Below are 12,432 nucleotides of genomic sequence, written 5' to 3'. Positions count from 1 at the left end.
GTCGCTGCCACTACTCGTCGGAATCTTCGGACAATCGCCCGCTACTCGCCTCCATGACGCTCGACCAATCCCGTCCTCACAACCTGGCTACCGCTTCAACGACGGTGCTCATCAACGGCCACGCGACCTACTGCCTAGTCGACTCTGGTAGCACCGATAGCTTCATTCATCCGGACACGGTAAGGCATTGCTCCCTCGCGGTCCATCCTGCCAACCAGCGGATCTCCCTGGCCTCCGGATCCCACTCTGTCCCGATCCGGGGCTTCTGTCTGGTCAAACTCACCGTACAAGGCGTGGAATTCAGCCGTTTCCGCCTGTACGTTCTCCCCAACCTCTGTGCGACACTTGTACTGGGCCTGGACTTCCAATGTAACCCCCAGAGCCTCACCCTCAAATTCGGCGGACCCCTACCCCCACTCACCATTTGCAGCCTCACGACCCTCAAGGTTGACCCTCCTCTTTGCCAATCTGACTGCAGATTGCAAACCCGTCGCCACCAGGAGCAGACGGTACAGCACCCAGGACAAGACCTTCATCAGGTCCAAAGTCCAGCGGCTGCTTCGGGAGGGTATTATCGAGGCCAGCAACAGTCCCTGGAGAGCCCAAGTGATGGTGATTAAAACTGGGGAGAAACACAGGATGGTTGTGGACTACAGCCAGACCATCAACCGGTACATGCAGCTCGATGCGTACCCCCTCCCTCGCATATCTGATATGGTCAATCAGATTGCACAGTACCGGGTCTTCTCAACAATTGACCTGAAATCCGCCTACCACCAGCTCCCCATCCGTAAATCGGACCGTCCCTACACTGCCTTTGAGGCGGACGGTCGCCTCTATCAATTCCTTAGGATTCCCTTTGGCGTCACTAACGGGGTCTCGGTATTTCAACGAGAAATGGACCGAATGGTTGACCGGTACGGACTGCGGGCCACGTTTCCGTACTTAGATAATGTCACCATCTGCGGCCACGACCAGCAGGACCATGACGCCAACCTTGCCAAATTTCACCACACCGCATCTATCCTCAACCTCACTTATAACAAGGAGAAGTGCGTATTCAGCACAGACCGCTTAGCCATCCTCGGCTACGTAGTCCAAAACAGACTACTGGGGCCCGATCCCGACCGCATGCGCCCCCTCATGGAGCTTCCCCTCCCCCACTGCCCCAAGGCTCTCAAACAATGCCTAGGGTTCTTTTCTTACTACGCCCAGTGGGTCCCACAATACACGAACAAGGCCCGCCCACTGATCGGGTCCACGCAATTTCCCCTCACGGCCGAGGCACAACACCAATGGGCAGTCAAGAAACCCACAAGGGGGCATTTACACAACCCATATAAAAGGACAGGGCACACATGCTCTTTCTCTTTACACAGGCGACATTTAGAGAGAAGGACAGGGGCAGATCAGAAGCATCACGCCCACCACGTGGCTTGGAGCAGACTGGTTAGTTAAACTGAGTTAGCAGGAGAGTCGAACTGAAGTAGGAGTATTGTCAACTGTTCAATAAATGTGTTAAACCTATCTCCAAGTCTGAACCTTCCTTTGTCAGAGCATACGTCAAGGAAGCAGCTTATGCTATGTGAAGAAGCATAACACAACACCCTGGACCTTTTCCAAGGCCAGCACATCCTTCAAACGGGATTATTATTTAAACGATAAAATATTAAAGCATGCCGCTGTGCAGAGATACCTGGGTGTGCTAGTGCACGAGTCACAGAAAGTTGGTTTACAGGTGCAACAGGTGATTAAGGCAAATGGAATTTTGTCCTTCATTGCTAGAGGGATGGAGTTTAAGACTAGGGAGGTTATGTTGCAATTGTATAAGGTGTTAGTGAGGCCACACCTGGAGTATTGTGTTCAGTTTTGGTCTCCTTACTTGAGAAAGGACATACTGGCACTGGAGGGTGTGCAGAGGAGATTCACTAGGTTAATCCCAGAGCTGAAGGGGTTGGATTATGAGGAGAGGTTGAGTAGACTGGGACTGTACTCGTTGGAATTTAGAAGGATGAGGGGGGATCTTATAGAAACATTTAAAATTATGAAGGGAATAGATAGGATAGATGCGGGCAGGTTGTTTCCACTGGCGGGTGAAAGCAGAACAAGGGGACATAGCCTCAAAATAAGGGGAAGTAGATTTAGGACTGAGTTTAGGAGAACTTCTTCACCCAAAGTGTTGTGAATCTATGGAATTCCTTGCCCAGTGAAGCAGTTGAGGCTCCTTCATTAAATGTTTTTAAGGTAAAGATAGATAGTTTTTTGAAGAGTAAAGGGATTAAGGGTTATGGTGTTCGGACCGGAAAGTGGAGCTGAGTCCACAAAAGATCAGCCATGATCTCATTGAATGGTGGAGCAGGCTCAAGGGGCCAGATGGCCTACTCCTGCTCTTAGTTCTTATGTTCCTTAGATACGGTGCCCAAAACTGCTCACAGTACTCCAAATGGGGTCTGACCAGAGCCTTATACAGCCTCAGAAGTACATCCTGGTCTTGTATTCTAGTCCTCTTGTCATGAATGCTAACATTGCATTTCCCTTCTTAACAGTCGACTGAACCTGCACATTAACCTTAAGAGAATCGTGAACAAGGACTCCCAAGTCCCTTTGTGCTTCTGATTTCCTAAGAATTTCCTCATTTAGAAATTAGTCTATGCCTAAATTCTTCCTTCCAAAGTGCATAACCTCACACTTTTCCACATTGTATTTCATTTGCCACTTCATTGCCTACTCTCCTAGCTAGTCCAAATTCTTCTGCAGCCCCCTTGCTTCCTCAATACTACCTGTCTCTCTACAGATCTTTGTATCATCTGCAAACTTAGCAACAGTGCCTTCAGGTCCTTCTTCCAGAGCATTAATGTATGTTGTAAAAAGTTGTGGACCCAGCACAGACCCCTGAGGCACATCACTAGTCACCAGCTGCCATCATGAAAAAAAACCCTTTACCCCCGCTCTCTGCCTTCTGCCAGTCAGCCAATCTTCTATCCATGCCAGGATCTTACTCTTAACAACATGGGCTTATAACTTATTTAACAGTCTCCTATGCGGCACCTTGTCAAAGGCCTTCTGGAAATCTAAATAAATCACGTCCACTGGTTCTCCTTTGTCTAACTTCCTTGTTACCTCATCAAAGAACTCTTTAACAGATTTGTCAGACATGGCCTCCCTTTGACAAAACCGTGCTGACTCAGTCCTATTTTACCATGCACTTCCAAGTACTTTGTGATCTCATCTTTAATAACAGACTCTAAAATCTTACCAATGACCAAAGTCAGGCTAACTTCCCGTCTTCTGCCTCCCTCCCTTCTTAAACAGCAGTGTTACAGTAGCCACTTTGCAGTCCTCTGGGACCCTTTCTGCCTCCAGTGATTCCTGAAAGATCACCACCAATGCCTCCACAGTCAAGTCTGCCTCATTACACATCACCAAATCCAGAATTGCCTGTTCCCTAGTGGGCTCTACCACAAGCTGCTCCAAAAAATATCTCTTAAACATTCCACAAATTCCTTTTCTTTGGGATCCACTACCAATCTGATTTTCCCAGTCCACGTGCATATTGAAGTCGCCCATGATTAATGAGAGATTGCCTTTTTTACATGCTTTCTCTATCTCCTGATTTATTTTCTGCCCAACATCCTGACTACTGCTAGGGGGCCTGTACATAACTCCCATCAGCGTCATTTTACCTTTGCGATTCCTCAACTCTACCCACATAGATTCTATGCCTTCTGATCCCATATCGTTCCTTGCTATCTATTTAACTTCATTCCTTACGAACAATGCAACTCTGCCCCCCTTTGCCCATCTCCCTGTCCTTTCGATAGGACACATACCCTTGTATATTCAGATTGCAGCCCTGATCCCCTTGCAGCCACATCTCTGTGATACCCACAACATCGTACCGGCCAATTTCAATGTGCGCAACAAGCTCATTTATCTTTTTCCGTATACTGAGTACATTAAGGTACCACTTCCTTACTCAAACTTGACCTTTTTTGCTCTGCCTGAGGATGATGTTCTATTATTTTTGTTCTCTATTTCCCCTTCAGTAATGATACCTTCAAAGCTAACGCTCTGGCTCCCACCCCCCTGCCATATTAGTTTAAATCCTCCCGAGTGACACTAGCAAACCTCTCAGCCAGGATATTGGTGACTCTCGAGTTTAGATGCAACCCTTCTTGTACAGGTCACACCTGCCCCAGAAGAGATCCCAGTGATCCAGAAATCTGAAACTCTCCCTCCTAACCACTGGTTTAGCCACGTGTTTAGCTGCAGTATTCTTCTATTTCTAGCCTCACGGGCACGTGGCACAGGGAGTAATCCTGCGATTACAACCCTAGAGAGGTCTGTACGACATTTCAAGGATCTATTTACCGTCAGCAGCTAAAGGTTGGGGGGGGGGGGGGGGGGAGGGTGCAAAGTGGGGTGTTTGGTTGAGGTTGTTTGTGTTGTTTTTCTTTGCTGTGTTGTGTGTATTCAAATGTAAAAATATCAAAAACTTGATTTTTTTAAATTTCCAACAAAAAAGAAAGGATATTAGGTTATCATAGATTATCATAGAATTTACAGTGCAGAAGGAGGCCATTCGGCCCATCGAGTCTGCACCGGCTCTTGGAAAGAGCACCCTACCCAAGGTCTGCACCTCCACCCCATCCCCATAACCCAGTAACCCCACCCAACACTAAGGGCAATTTTGGACACTAAGGGCAATTTATCATGGCCAATCCACCTAACCTGCACATCTTTGGACTGTAGGAGGAAATCGGAGCACCCGGAGGAAACCCACACACACACGGGGAGGACGTGCAGACTCCGCACAGACAGTGACCCAAGCCGGAATCGAACCTGGGATCCTGCAGTTGTGAAGCAATTGTGCTAACCACCATGCTACCGTGCATTGAACATTCCTGTGATGCCCCCATGATGAATAACCCATCTGCTGTCAACCCATTTAAGGAGAATTTAAGTTGTTGCTAATTTGGCTTGTAAAGAATGTAATCCACAAAACACTCAGATTGTAGGGGTACAAAAAGTTTGAATTAAATCATCTACCCAGAATTTATCTACCACTCAGTTTGAGACAACACACCAACATATTCCACAGAGGTAATTGTTGCCTCTCCCATAGCAATCCAGGGTTAAAGATATTCTCTCATTTCTCTTAATTATATTAAGCAATCAAAGCATATTTATGCAGAACCTTTTTATTTATGAGATTAAATCAAGACATAATCTTTAACAAGAAAGATTTTTCCTGGTTTGGGAAAGGAGTAAACTCGATGAACGAAATAGCCCTGTTATAAATTTTCTTTGAGAGTGTTTCCTGCTTTCAATAGAATGCCAGAGCGATAGACAGTGATTGGAGACCAAGAGATATCTCCAACCAAATATCTGCTGTGAACTTCGATGGAATATAAACTCTTGTCAGCCATACCTGAGTACAGGAGGTCGGTGAGCTCAGTTGGCTGGAGAGCTGGTTTGTGTTTTGGAATGATGCTGACAATGTGGGTTCAATTTCCGGACCGGCTGAGGTTCTTGAAGAAGGCTCCACCTACTCAATCGTTCCCCTCGCCTGTGGTGCGGTGACTCCAAGCAGTCGCAAAGGAGCTCTTCCTTGATGTGGGTTGAATTTTAATTTTAAAATTCATTTACGGGATGTGGGCGTCGCTGGTTAGGCCAGCATTTATTGTCCATCCCTAGTTTCCCTTCAGATGGTGGTGATGAGTTGCCTTCTTGAACCGCTGCAGTCCTTAAGGTGTAGGCATACCCACTGTGCTATTAGAGAGGGAGTTCCAGGATGTTGTCTCAGCGACAGTTAGGGAGCAGAGATATATTTCCAAGTCAGGATGGTGATGAGTGTCTTGGAGCAGAACCTCCAGGTGGTGGGGTTCCCAGGTATCTGCTGCTCTTCCCGTGTCTGCGTGGATTTTCTCCGGGTGCTCTGGTTTCCTCCCACAAGTCCCGAAAGACGTGCTGTTAGGTGAATTGGACATTCTGAATTCTCCCTCTGTGTACCCGAACAGGTGCTGGAATGTGGCAACCAAGGGCTTTTCACAGTAACTTCATTGCAGTGTTAATGTAAGCCTACTTGTGACAATAAAAATTGTTATTATTATTTATTAGTATGGTAGTGGTCATGGGTTTGGAAGGTGTTGTCTAAATCACCACCAGTCAGCTCTGTCTCAAAGGGGAGAGCAGCCCTGGGACTGTGTGACATTTATTTGAGTATAACAACTGGTTGGTTCAGTGCATTCTGTGTCTGTCCCAGCAATGACAGCCAACAGAGGGCACCCTTTACTTAAAGTATACTAGACCGAAAGAACTAGCTGGATTCATGCGACATATATTCAATAATATTCTTTGTGCAGCTGACTGGATATTAGTGTTGAAGTTAAATTGCTTTTTCACAAATTTTCCTAGTTATTACCCTTGATGTGGATTATTACGGATTAGAATGAGAAGCAAAGTTAGCGCACTCTTTAATAGGATAAAGATTTGGGTTGTATCTATCTGAATGTACAGTTAGACCAGCAGTTGCGCGGCTCTGCCCATAGGGGGAGATGAGGCGTTTGTACTGGGCTCCACCCTTGGCTCCGCCCATGGTTCCGCCCATGGCACCTCCCACTAACTGAAATTATAAAGATCTGCAGTTGTGAGCCTGCTGCCAGTTCATCTCGTCGCAGGCAGGCTCAGTTGTAAGACTATTAAAACTACTGTTCACTTCCAACCACGTGTCTTGTGAATTGATGATCACATCAATTTAATAGTCTTAGGAAACTTGAAGAAAACGACTATGGAATCAGCCCTCAAACCTGATCGACTAGAACTCGACCCGCAGGATGCAGAGGCGAAAGAAATCTTTCAACACTGGCTCAGATGTTTCAAGGCCTACCTGGCTAAATCAAGCACATCAGAAACTACAAAGGAGCAGAAACTCAGTCTACTGTACGCAAGGGTGAGCCACCGTATCTCTACTCAACTTAACAGTATTACCTCGTACACGGAGGCCCTAGCCATGCTAGATCGAATGTACGTGAGGCCGATCAACGAGATCTACGCGCGCCACATTTTAACAACCCGCCACCAGCGCCCCTCGGAGTCGTTGGATGAATTCCTGCGGGATTTAAAAGCTTTAGCTCGGGACTGTAATTGTCAAGCTGTATCAGCCGAACAGCATATGGAGCTCGCTGTCAGAAATGTGTACGTGGCAGGGCTCAGGTCAAACTATGTGCGCCAGCGGTTGCTTGAAAAAGGGGCCCAGAACTTGGAGGACACTGTAGAATTGGCTACTACCATGGAGGTCTCGTTCCACAGCCTCACCTCGTTCCCCGCGGACCAAGCGACCCCATCCTGGGCCCCTGACCAGCGACTGCCCCAGGCCTGCGCCGCGCGGCCACCCACCCACCACGCAGCCCCATTGTGCCATTTTTGTGGACAGCCCCAGCACCCACGGCAGTACTGCCCGGCCCGCAACGCGACCTGCAGCAGCTGCGGTTGCAAAGGACACTATGCCCGGGTCTGCCTGGCGAAGAAATTCCCCTCTCCAAACTCTCCCGCAGCCCAGAGCACTCGTTTCCACAAAACTCACAGGCCCGCAGGCCCCGAAATGCTGCGGCCTGTACTCCGACTCCACCCCCACCCGATACGTGCGACTCATGGGGGCCGCCATCTTGGCAACCCCCCTCCACGCGGCCGGCCACGTGTGACTCATGGGGGCCGCCATCTTCCTCGCCACCCACCACGTGCGATCCACGGGGGCGGCCATCTTGGGATCCATCCTCTTCAAACTCTGAAACTCACCTCGAAGACTACGAACTTAGAGGGCAGTCATCACGGGGCAACTCCAGCACAGCTGATTGAGCCGCTGACTACCGCAACTCAGCGCGGTCACATTGGACCAGTCGCTTCCGAAACACCTCCGCAACTCAATGATGACCATTAAAATCAACGGGTACAGGACACCGTGCCTCTTTGACTCCAGGAGCACCGAGAGCTTCGTACACCCAGATCTGGTAAGACGCTGTTCGCTCCCTATTTTCCCTGCACGGCAAACTATCTCCCTCGCTTCGGGCTCACACTCCGTTCACCTCCAAGGGCGCACCGCCACGACCCTAACGATCCAGGGCATTAGCTACTCGAACTTCCAGCTATACGTACTCCCCGAACTCTACGCCCCACTCTTACTGGGACTCGACTTCCAGTGCAACCTCAAAAGCCTCACACTCAGCTTCGGCAGGCCCTTGCCCCCACTCACTATCTGCAGCCTCGCTACGCTAAAATTCGACCCCCCTCCACTCTTTGCCAATCTCACGCCGGACTGCAAACCCGTAGCGACTCGCAGGAGGCGATACAGCCTGCAGGACAGGGTGTTTATCAGAACCGAGGTCCATAGGCTTCTACGTGTGGGGATCATAGAGGCCAGTAATAGCCCCTGGGGAGTTCAGGTGGTGGTCGTCAAGACCGGGGGGAAATTCCGAATGGTAGTGGACTATAGCCAAACCATTAATCGGTTCACGCTCCTCGATGCGTACCCCCTCCCCAGGATTGCAGACATGGTGAATCAGATCGCTCATTATCGCATCTTCTCCACGGTGGATCTGAAGTCTGCATACCACCAGCTCCCAATCCGCCCGAAGGACCGCCACTACACGGCGTTCGAGGCCGACGGCCGCCTCTTCCACTTCCTCCGGGTTCCCATTGGCGTCACGAATGGGGTCTCGGTGTTCCAACGAGCAATGGACCGAATGGTGGACCAGTACGGGCTGCGGGCCACGTTTCCGTACTTGGACAACGTCACCATCTGCGGCCATAATCAGCATGACCACGACGCTAACCTCCATTGATTTCTCCAGACTGCCCAGAAACTCACCCTCACATATAACACGGAGAAATGCGTTTTCTGCACGACCAGGCTAGCCATCCTCGGCTATGTCGTGGAAAACGGAGGCCTGGGCCCCGACCCGGACAACTCCCTTTCCCTCACTGTCCCAGGGCCCTCAAAAGGTGCCTGGGGTTTTCTCATATTATGCCCAGTGGGTCCCTCAGTATGCGGACAAAGCCAGCCCACTATTTAAGGCCACACTCTTTCCTCTATCAGATGAGGCTCGCCAGGCCTTCAACTGCATCAAGGAGAACATCGCCAAAGCGGCCATGCGGGCGGTGGATGAATCCGTCTATTTCCAGGTAGAGAGCGATGCCTCAGAGGTCGCTCTCGCAGCCACCCTAAATCAGGCAGGGAGACCAGTCGCCTTTTTCTCACGAACCCTCTCCGCTTCGGAACTTCGACACTCCTCGGTCGAAAAGGAAGCACAAGCCACCGTGGAAGCTATACGTCTCTGGAGGCACTACCTCGCAGGTAGGAGGTTCACCCTCATCACCGACCAAAGATCGGTTGCCTTTATGTTTGACAACTCACAAAGGGGCAAAATTAAAAACGTTAAGATCCTACGGTGGAGGATCGAACTCTCCACCTACAAATACGATATCATGTACCGACCGGGGAATCTCAACGAGCCCCCAGATGCCCTGTCCCGCGGCACGTGTGCCAGCGCGCAAGACAACCGTCTGAAAGCTATCCACAATGACCTCTGCCACCCGGGGTTCACCCGGCTCGCCCACTATGGCAAAACCCGAAATCTGCCTATCTCCACCGAGGAGGTAAAATCCATCACCAGGGATTGCCCGATGTGTGCGGAGTGCAAACCGCACTTCTGTAGACCAGACAGGGCCCACCTGGTAAAGGCCTCCCAGCCCTTTGAACGCCTGAGCATCAATTTCAAAGGGCCACTTCCCTCGACCAATCAGAATGTGTACTTCCTAAATGTCATAGACGGGTTCTCCCGCTTCCCCTTTGCTATCCCTTGCCCCGATATGACCTCCCACACAGTCATTAGGGCCCTGCACAGCATCTTCACCCTGTTTGGTTTCCCCAGCTATGTACACAGCAACAGGGGTTCATCCTTTATGAGCGACGAGCTGCGTCAGTATCTGCTCGACAAGGGCATTGCCTCGAGCAGGACTACCAGCTACAACCCCAGGGGGAACGGGCAGGTGGAGAGGGAGACCGCGACTGTCTGGAAGACCATCCTACTGACCCTCCGGTCCAGGAAGCTCCCGACCTCCCATTAGCAGGAGGTCCTCCCCGACGCGCTCCATGCTATTAGGTCCCTCCTATGTACTGCCACCAATCAGACCCCTCACGAGCGGCTATTTGTTTTTCCCAGGGGCACTACCACGGGGGTTTCGCTCCCAGCATGGTTGAAGACACCGGGCCCGGTTCTCCTCCGGAAGCATGTCCGGACCCACAAAACTGACCCACTCGTGGAGAGAGTGCTCCTACTCCACTTGAACCCCCAATACGCGTTCATTGAATACCCTGACGGCCATCAGGACACTGTTTCCCTCCGGGACCTGGTGCCTGCAAGATGCAACTCCGACACCACTACCGCCGAGGCGCCCCTCACACTACACCCCACCCAACCCCCCGTGCCCGGTGCCCCACGCCTGCAGGTTCACTGCCTGTGCTCCGCGCCCCTGCACCTATGGGTTTCCGGCGCTCCCCGCCACCGGTCGAACCAGTCGGGTACGAAGCTCAGACCGAATCACTCCTGGAGTCCTCCATGGTACCCTCGCCGACCGCCACCACCAGAAGAGGCTACAACCCCGGTGCTTCGTAGATCGCAGAGGACGACTCGACCGCCGGACCGACTCAATTTGTAAACCAATCACCCCCGCTGGACTTGATTTTTTTTACAGGGGGTGAATGTGGTGAATCACAATCCTAGTAATTCACACTGTGTTATATTGTATGTGTTGTGTCTTTGTAAGCTCGGTATACGAGCAGTTGCGCGGCTCTGCCCATAGGGGGAGATGAGGAGTTTGTACTGGGCTCCACCCTTGGCTCCACCCATGGTTCCGCCCATAGCTCCTCCCACTAACTGGAAGTATAAAGATCTGCAGTTGTGAGCCTGCTGCCAGTTCATCTCGTCGCAGGCAGGCTCAGTTATAAGACTATTAAAACCACTGTTCACTTCCAACCACGTGTCTTGTGAATTGATGGTCACATCAGCACCCAAGAAGAGTATTTGCACAGAGCAACTTCAGCTGATTACAGATTTCACCAGAGTGGAAAGTAATTTCGGGAATGGTGAGGTAGGGTTAAAATGTGCTTCTTGATATTTAAAAAGCAAATTAAAAAAAACTAGGATTAAATTTACACATAGGCTAAGTTACAATAAAGACCTAAAACATAGGGGCTTTTCACAGTAACTTCATTTGAAGCCTACTTGTGACAATAAGAGAGTTTCATTTCATTTTTTTCATAATTAAAGAATTACTTTGATTAAAAAACTTTTAAATAGACAATTGAGTTACATTTCAAAACTTGAAAAACTTATTAGTTAAACAAAATAAGGTAGAGATAGATAGATAAATACAGCACAGAACAGGCCCTTCGGCCCACGATGTTGTGCCGACTTTTGTCCCAGGCTAATCATAGATCATAGAATTTTGGACACTAAGGGCAATTTATCATGGCCAATCCACCCAACCTGCACATCTTTGGACTGTGGGAGGAAACCGGAGCACCCAGAGGAAACCCACGCACACACGGGGAGGATGTGCAGACTCTACACAGACAGTGACACAGCCGGGAATCGAACCTGGGACCCTGGAGCTGTGAAGCAATTGTGCTATCCACAATGCTACCGTGCTGCCCTTAAGAACAAATTAATCTACACTCCATTATTCTACCATAATCCATGTACCTATCCAATAGCCGCTCTAAGGTCCCTAACATTTCCGACTCAACTACTTCCACAGGCAGTGCATTCCATGCCCCCCACTGCCCTCTGGGTAAAGAACCTACCTCTGACATCCCCCCTATATCTTCCAACATTTACCTTAAATTTATGTCCCCTTGTAATGGTTTGTTCCACCCGGGGAAAAAGTCTCTGACTGTCTACTCTATCTATTCCCCTGATCATCTTATAAACCTCTATCAAGTTGCCCCTCATCCTTCTCCGTTCTAATGAGAAAAGGCCTAGCACCCTCAACCTTTCCTCGTAAGACCTACTCTCCATTCCAGGCAACATCCTGGTAAATCTCCTTTGCACCTTTTCCAAAGCTTCCACATCCTTCCTAAAATGAGGTGACCAGAACTGCACACAGTACTCCAAATGTGGCCTTACCAAGGTTTTGTACAGCTGCATCATCACCTCACGGTTCTTAAATTCAATCCCTCTGCTAATGAACGCTAGCACAGATGGCAGGGCACCATAGCATGTGAGAGGTAGTTGACACCAGTGTTATCCACAACAACCACAGTTACAATAAGCAAGCTTGAGGAACTTTATTAGAGTTTCAGAGCAGGGAGGTTATGCTGGAACTGTATAAAATGTTGGTTAGGCCACAGCTACAGTATTGAGTGCAGTTCTG

Source organism: Scyliorhinus canicula, chromosome 18, assembly GCF_902713615.1.
Source record: "Scyliorhinus canicula chromosome 18, sScyCan1.1, whole genome shotgun sequence".
In the NCBI taxonomy this organism is placed as follows: domain Eukaryota; kingdom Metazoa; phylum Chordata; class Chondrichthyes; order Carcharhiniformes; family Scyliorhinidae; genus Scyliorhinus; species Scyliorhinus canicula.
Note: the sequence above shows the minus strand (reverse complement) of the source record.